Source organism: Hibiscus syriacus, unplaced genomic scaffold (genome assembly GCF_006381635.1).
Source record: "Hibiscus syriacus cultivar Baekdansim isolate YM2019G1 unplaced genomic scaffold, ASM638163v2 tig00112319_pilon, whole genome shotgun sequence".
NCBI classification, from domain to species: Eukaryota; Viridiplantae; Streptophyta; class Magnoliopsida; order Malvales; family Malvaceae; genus Hibiscus; species Hibiscus syriacus.
Genome location: NW_024063301.1, coordinates 1045849 through 1054989, shown reverse-complemented (window position 1 = coordinate 1054989; position 9141 = coordinate 1045849).

The following is a 9141-nucleotide window of genomic DNA, read 5'->3' as shown; positions in this document are numbered from 1 at the left end:
CCGATAAACTCATTAGACGATGTGTACCCGAAGAGGAGCAATGTGATATTTTGTACCATTGTCATTCGGCCCCATGTGGAGGCCATTTTGGTGTAGCAAGGACTGCTGCTAAGGTTCTGTAATCAGGCTTTTACTGGTCAACTCTTTTTAAAGATGCCCAAGCATTTTACAAGGCTTGTGATCGATGCCAACGGACTGGAAACATCTGCAGACGACATGAGATGCCGCTGTAAAATATCTTAGAGATAGAGCTGTTTGATGTATGGGGCATCAATTTCATGGGACCATTCCCATCTTCTGAAGGAAAATTATATATATTGCTTGTTGTATATTATGTGTCAAAGTGGGTGGAAGCAATAGCAACATCAAGGAATGACTCCAAGACCGTACTCAAGTTTTTGCACAAGTATATTTTCACACGGTTTGGAGTACCTCGTGATATTATTAGTGATGAAGGAACCCACTTTGATAACAAGTTGATTGCCAAGTCATTGAAGATATATGGAGTTCGACACAAGATTGCCACGGCATATCATCCGCAAACGAATGGCCAAGTAAAGATATTCAATCGAGAGATCAAGCAAATTTTAGAGAGAGTGGTGAACCCAAGGCGAAAGGATTGGTCGCCAAAGTTGGATGAAGAACTTTGGGCGTACAGAACAACGTTGAAAATTCCTTTGGGAATGCCACCATTCTAGCTAGTGTATGGTAAAGCTTGTCATCTCCCGGTTGAGCTTGAACATAAGGCGTATTGGGCCATCAAGCGATTGAATTTGATGCTCAACTAGCTGGGGAACAAAGATTACTGGAACTTAATGAAATAGAAGAGTTTAGAGAATAAGCATATGAGAATGCTCTGATATACAAGGAGAAAACCAAGAAGTGGCATGACCAAAAACTGATGCCACAGCTTTTTCATGTGGGGCAACGAGTCTTGCTTTAGAACTCCAGACTCGAACTCTTTCATGGGAAGCTCAAATATCGATGGTCAGGGCCATTTGAGGTGCATTATGTCTACCCCCATGGAGGTGTTGACATCAAGAGAATAGACAATGGGACGATCTTCAAGGTCAATGGCCAGCGTCTGAAAGCCTACAATGGAGTTCCACCACCGCACAACAAGGATGTGTTACGTCTGCACGATGCTGAAGCGTGCTAAGAGGAGAACCAAAATTCGATTCAACGGCATGGAATTTGTGTCTGTGCATAAATAAAATTTAAATTTAACCTTTTCTTTCATTTTATTTTATTTTATTTTGTAATTAATTTTTGATATGATTCGTAGGAACCACATTGCTGCAAACCGTGTAGGGAGCGGTTACCCAAATGGAGGAAAGGACAGTGCATTAATGGGAGAGATAATCTTTGATTTTGTTTATTTTATTTCTGACATTTCTTTTCTCTTTCCAACAGTTTTGTCCTATCATCATCATTTCTTTTGGTAGTTTTTCCTTCCCCATACACGCATAACCCCCCGCCCACTAATTTCTCTCTTAACCGTCGTATCACTCCTTTTCCCTCCTAAACTTTTAACTTTTTCTTTTCTCTTTCTTCCTTAACTTTTCTATTTCATTTTTAACTTTTACTTTTTATCTCTCATATTCTTCATCTTCTTTATTCTTCTCTCCATAGCTGAAACTTCATAAAGCTTTTGAAAGATACTTTCTTTTCCATTTTTCTTACTTCACAACTGTTGAAAATGGTGCGCTCAAGACCGGCTGCACCCGAAGGTTCCAAGTACCAACAGTTTGAGAACGAGGAGGCTAAGGCTCGGTTCCAAAACTTCAAGAACCAAAAACTCTTCTTTGAGTTAGGTTTTATTTTTACTGAGGAGACTGATGGTGGCTTGGGACCTGACGTAATGGACATTGTTACGCCGCTCAAGTGGAAGAAGTTCGCACGCCATCCGGGTTCAATGAATGCCTCGTTGGTTAAGGAATTTTACACAAATATTTCCAAGCCAAACCAACATGCCATTTTTGTGTGAGGTAAACAAATTCGTTTTACACCCACTGTGATTAATTGATATTATCATTTGCAGAATGTGGTGGACCGACATGCCCAGTTCGAGGATGAAGTCGATAGCACCACCTACGATGAAATTCTTGAGGACTTATGCTTCGAAAACACTGAGTGGAATGGGCGCCAAACAAGTAGATACTCGGTCAACAAAGAGCGTCTTCAGTCGCGCGCTAAGTTATGAAATCACTTCCTTAAGCACAAACTCATGCCTACTTCTCATAATACGACGGTATCACTTTCACGCTTACTGCTCTTACATTCGATAATTGTATACTGTCATATTGATGTTGGTCGCATTATTGTTCAGCAAGTTAACGACTTTTTGAGAAAAAAGGTAAGTGCTTTGGTGTTTCCTAACTTAATTATTACTGTGTCGTAAGAAAAAAAGTAGAGGAAAATGGTTTTGATAAAATTTTACCTGGATTATCGGGCATAACTAGAGCCAGACTACCACTGTTGTTGGGAATTGAAAATCCCAAATCTAAAGACCCTGTTCATGAGTAATCTGCAGGAACTAATGCCAAGGCAAAGTTACTTGCTCTCGAGGAAGCTGTGATGCAGACTTAGACTCATCTGCATGCTTTACACAGTGACATCCGCAATTTCTTTGGGTATGTGAAGCATAGAGATGATGTGGTGGAATCGATGTTTCAAGAAATTATTCCCCACAGTCAACGGAATTTCCCTTGCTTCCCATAAGAAATTCTACCGGCATTCAATGTCGAGGCATCTCCAGAGCCCGACCAAGATGAAGAAGATCCTCCAGTTGATGACCCGACTCCTGATTAGCACCGTTTCGAAACCCCTGAATATCCACCCATTGTCCTTGTCGAAGAAACACCCAGTCTCGTTCCTGCACCACGTAGTGGTTGACGCACCAAGACCACGGATAGACGTAAGAATATTGCGCATTATTATTCTACTTCTTCAGAGTCCAGCCCAGCACCCCTTCGCAAGCACACCCGACGAGGAGCTGCTATCACCTCTAAGGCAACACCACCACTTAAACATTGAGGTACCTCACTTGCATTCATTTTCATTTAGTTTGCATTTCATTGCATGCCATTTAGTTTATATTTAGTTTAGTTCTCTTTAAGCATTGAGCACAATGCTTCCCTTAAGTTTGGGGAGGTAGTGTTCTTAGTAGGACATATGCATGATAACATTAGCGTAGTATTATGCCATGGCATCAGTAAATGGTAGGAAAGTTAGATAGAATGTTTTGAGGATACCCGATGATGATGATCTTGTTAGGCTAGAATCTGAATGTAAATGACTGTTGAGAATGATTGAACTCACTCTAGGGCTTGGTGCTTTGTGAAAAACTTTTACACGATTTGTATGTTCTCTATACTTAGAAAATTTGAAAAATTTTTATGAAGGAACTCTAGTCAGTTTTGGCATTGAAATATGGTATTGTGCTTAAAAGAAAAAATAAAAAACAACTCCCTTATATATGAAACTGTGAATAAATGCTTAGGCATAGTTGTAGAGGGACACTCCTCTTTTCCGTGGCATTGCCTGGAACTCTCTTTAATAAATGGCAGCCATGCGCATATGAGTGAATGAAAGTAGTCACGGGATGACTCTACTTAACTAGCTCGGGGGTGGAAGTTATGCTCCCTTTCACCTAGAGTGTGGGAGAGTAGGTGTGATGAGCTGACTCCCTTCGTAACTGCACACAAAAAATCATCAGAAAAAGAAAAAAGGAGTAAAGAAATGTGCTTAATGAATAAGTAAATGCATTGACAAAAACTAGGGGATTTGAGTAGAAATTGTCTAAGTTTGCTAAGTATAGATTGGACACAATCACACATACACATTACCACAAAGGATCTTGACCGAGGGAAAAGTAATTGAATTCTTGATATGTCTAACATGTTGAAGCCTATTTTTCTAAGGGTTGGAATTCAATTTTTTCCTACTGTCTTATTGTCGAACATTGCCATGACATTTTGCTTATGTAACTGCTATCCATTGCTTGAGGACAAGCAATAGCTTAAGTTTGGGGGTGTGTTAACTTCCTAAAAAGGCTACTTTTAAGTCCTTTTTCACTTAAGTTATTGTTTGTTTAAAAGCTCATTTTAGGCATTTTAGGATCATGTAGTTGCATATAGTTGCATTTGTGGTGGTAGTGCTATTTAATTTCTTAATGATGCTGCTTGAAGGAAATGTATAGTTTGTCTATGGTGTGCAGGGAATAGCAAGCAAAAAGGATTCGTTGGGAAGTAATGTCGCAGCATCACACATTACTGAAGCAGATTAAAATGTCTTGGCATTTCTGGTGGAGAAAACGACAAAAAGATATAACTATACGAGGACGGCTGGCTCTGCACGTGAAATGGTTGCTGTAACCTCCTGCCAGAGCTGCTATGGGACCATTGCCACCTGGAGGATAAAGTTCACGCACTACATGTGATTCTAGGGGTATTTTATACCCAACAACCTCATCATTACCCATATATATTTTTATTATATATTACACCTCAAGGGAGACACTACAACACGTGAAGAGGCACACGCATAGAGCATAAAGAAATCAGATTTTTATTTCCTTTTCTTCTTCTTCTTCTTCTTCCTTGGGGTTTTCCTCCATTGATTAAGCTCCAAGAAGTGGCGAGCTAGGTGGCGGCTAGGTGCCGAGAGGAGCTGGCGAGCTAGGTGCCGAGAGGAGCTAGCGAGCTAAGGTGGTTCGTGGTGGCTGAGGAGACCTCCGGTGGTGATTCGAAGGCTACTTCTCACTTTCCTTTTTTGCTACTATTTTTATATTTATTTGTGGGTTGTTGGAACGAATATTTACATGACTTTCTGTTTGGATATTTTGAATGCCACCACGAACTAACTTATTTGGCGGTGGTTAGTTTAATGGATGTTTAGACTTTATTTTAATGGTATATTTAAGTTTATTTTGGTTCTTTATTTGCTTTTCTTATGAATGCTTCACCATCTAGGCTTGTAAGAGGCGTGGAAATGTCCATTTCTTAGATGAAGTTTAGGTATTCGGGAGAAACCTAAGCTAAAAATACTTGTAAGTATTCGAGAGAACTGCAAGACAAGATCCTCATAAGCAATGGGTTATAATATTTTCAAGGGGATTTGAACCGGCCTAGGAATATTATAACCTAATCCCTTAGATCTCGGGAGAGACTAGGATATGATTTCAACGACTAAAAAGGGTGTCTTTATCAATAGGGTAGGCTGGCCAACATCGTTGAGTGAGAGCAGATGCCTTGGTATCCTATTCTGTTAGGTTCCTTTGAGAACATTTTAGGAAAGCCCTGTCGAGCAAGTAAAGATTAGATAGCTTAAATATACCTGAAGAATAAGTTTAGCATCCTTAAATCAATCCCTATCATTTATTCCATTAGAAGCTTGTCACGTGAGGATTATCTTCTTTTCATTTTATTTGTTGTTTATTTACTGTTTTTACCATCTCTCATTGCCTCGACATTACACCATTTTCAACACTAAACATCTTATCTTGCCACTTCATTTCCATCTGCTATACCATCAAACCATTCATCTGCATCCATCAGCATACACATTTTCATTTGCCGTGACATTTGTATATATAAAGACTAACTATACATAGATAGATTAATACTTAGCTTTGGTTAGACTTTTACAATTTCGCCCAATCCCTGTGGAGACGATACTCACTCATCATTATATTACTTGAACGATTGTGTATACTTGCATATTATATGCGTATATTTTATAGTACTCACACGCGCGGGCAGTGTGTCATCTTTAGGAGTCGTATTTTAATTTTCCCCCATTATTTTCATCATTCCCGCTTCATCCCCCTCGATAATCAGTTTAAACCTTGAAATTGTTTTAGGCTCTCAAAAATGACTCAAGATGTAGAGATGAAAGAACAACCAGCTCCTTCCAATTCCATTACTTCCTCTTCTCTATCCACTTTCCACCGTAAGCCCACTCCATCTATGCATCTATAACACCCATATTCCCCCTCTCGTACGCATATTTTTTACGCTTGGTGGTAGAACTTTGATTTGCTACTTTCTAATGTTTCTGAACTGGAACTTGTGGGATTTCTTGGATTTGAATAAACTCTTCTGGGTTTATGTTAGATTTGAAGGAAATTGCGTTTTTGACTAACCAATCAGGATGGTTTCAATCCTGGAGCCATTTAAGGCTCTAAGTTTCCCTTTTGTTTTTCAAGTCAATCTGTTTAGGGTTTTTAGTTTTCCAGGGAATCTGATCGGATCCTGGTAGATTTGGAAACGGATTTGTTCGTATTCTTTACAGAGTTTTTTCCCGGCAATGACCAAGATAGTGGGAACTTTAGGTCCAAGGTCTCGATCTGTTGATGTTATTTCTGGTTGTCTTAAAGCTGGAATGTCTGGTACTATATTTTCGTACTCACTTCTTTTTAGTTACTATTGTGTTATTGGAAACAATATTTATTTATTCGTTTGTTTTTGTTTTTCTTCAGTGGCTACGTTCGATTTCTCGTGGCATGATTCGAAGTGTCATCATGAAACTTTAGAAAATTTAAAGGTCGTCGTTAAGCTAACTAAAAATCTTTGTGCCGTAGGTTATTTATATCTGGATTGATTTTTTTTCGTTTTTGAACTTATGTTTGTTTCCTTGAAAATTTGATCTGTCTGAATGTTTCCTTGAACCAATGTCCCCTTCCCCTATCTCTCTTTGTTCTGAACCTTTAACGGTTTGATCCCCCATTTGTTTTCTGGTCTGGTTATTTGTGTCACTTACTTATCTTAAGGTTGGTTATTTCTGGTTTGATTGTTTTGGGGTACTTCTTACAGTGTATTGTTGTCTGAGTTTGATAAAAACTCGTATGATTTCGAGTCTGGGTACTTTGAATTTTGATTGAACTAATCATGTTTTTCCATTACATGTCGATGTTTCTCTTTTGCTTGTAGAAGCAAGGAGACAAGTCGTGGAGGCAACTGAGAGATTAGGTGGTCAATACAGTACTAGTTTACATCCTCAATGCACCCATTTGGTGGTCCATATATCCTTTCTCGTATTGTCTGGTCTGGTTACATCCTCAATACAGTATTAGATTTTAGCTTAATGTGAGACTTGGCTGGCTTAGGATAAAGAGAATGCAAATGGATATTATGTGTACTGTGATGATAATAAGGTTTCCTATTGTCTTGTCTTTGTATTGTCTCCGTTGCTACAAGTGCAACTGTTATGATGAGCCTTAATATTAGTTACAGAGTTAGTGTACGCCCCAGCAAAATCACAAATACGGTGGACCCCAGAACTTTATGAAGCCTTTGTTGAAGTTGTTAACCAATTTGGAGGCAGTGAAAGTGCGTTACTTTCATTTCTCATGAAACATTTTCCAAAATATGTTATGTTTTAATTTGTTTGGTATTTTCAACATACAGGAGCTACTCCAAAGGGCGTGTTGAAGCTTATGAAAGTTGAAGGCTTGACAATTTATCATGTTAAAAGTCATTTGTAGGTGCATAAACTTTTCTATTAGTTATTAATATATATATATATATATATATATATTAAATATGTACACAAAGGCTTGGATTTGATTACCCTTTAACCGATCTCTTCACTGCAGAAATACAGAACAACTAGATACAGACCAGAGCCATCCAAAGGTATATGTTAATCTCCCTTTAAGTTTCTTCCTTTTCCTTAGCTGTGTTACTTCTCTGCAAGCATGCATCTATTGCCTTTGTTTCTTTATCGGAACATATATACTTTTTAAAAGGGTGTCCATTCTTTGATAATTGTTCAATGTTTTCTCTTTGTAACTTATATTGGGGTTGAGATGGATAGTTTTGAGCTACATAGTCCAACTTGGCCTCATCAATGAAGTGGATATCAGTTTTAAAAAATAGTTAATTGGTTCCAGAAGCTTTAGCTGTCCAGTGAAGATTTATGATGCATGTCTAGCTTGTACTCGACAATCTCCCATCCCATACTGATATAATGAAAGTTATTACAGTCTATGTGAATGTTGATATTTAAAAAAAGTTGATTTTTGGCTTTTTGCTGCACTGTACATGGATGCTTAAGTTATCAAGATATGTGTGTTATTTGTTAGAGATGGTATTTATCTAAATTCACTTAGACCAGGAAAGTTTAGGTGAATGTTCTCCTTTGTTTGATTAATTAAGGATGTTCAGAGTTCATACCCACCATGTTACTCCTTATAATCATTGGAATTTATAACTAATTTTGGTAAATGGATATCAATCACCTTTTCCTCTGAGCGAAATAGAATTCAGTAGCACGTTTGTTGCAAGTTTGAATGAAAATCATCATTATAACAGTGTAACTGTGAGAAATGAAAAGTAAAGCTTTTAAAGCTTAAGATACCTTTACCACAAATTTACTTGATTTTTCATTCTCTTCATATTACTTAGTGTTGGGTGATGACTTGATAACCATAAATGAAAATGTTTGCTCTTTACAAATGTTTGGACTACATTATGTTCTCACCTGAAGATAGTTGATGCTTGATTAATATATGCAAAGTATTAATTCCTATATGTCATCAACAGTTGGTTCAAATAAAGAGTGGAAACCAAAGGTGATCAGCTCTAATTTTGGGAAGGGTTCGGGAACAACTGTGCATCCGATGTTTCTACTAGTTCAGTTGAAGCCAATGCTCATTCGCAGCCTGTTTCAATAGTTATCGACTCTGAAGAAGCAACTTCAAAATTGCAAAAGAAGCTAGAATAGTTGCATCTCCAGCAACGTCGACATGTTTGATATTCGCAAAGAATGGGTATCTTATATGGAAAACTTTATTATGCCGTGATATTTTGTATTGACATATGATTACAATATTTTTTATAACTTAATGTTAATATATTGTATGCAAATGGATTGATTATATATAATATGATATATATAGTTAGTATTATGAGGCATTAAATGTGATTTAGTTTGATTATTTGTCAATCTACAATATATATATATATATAATTTACGACATACAATCACGCCACATGAATATGTGTCATCTTTTCTAATGATGTGTGCTTCAATGACACGCAGTGTAAGTCATAAATGCATGTCATAAATTTATGACACACAAATATGTGTCGTCTTCATTTGTGACGGGGGCTTCAATGACACGCAATGAGCGTCATA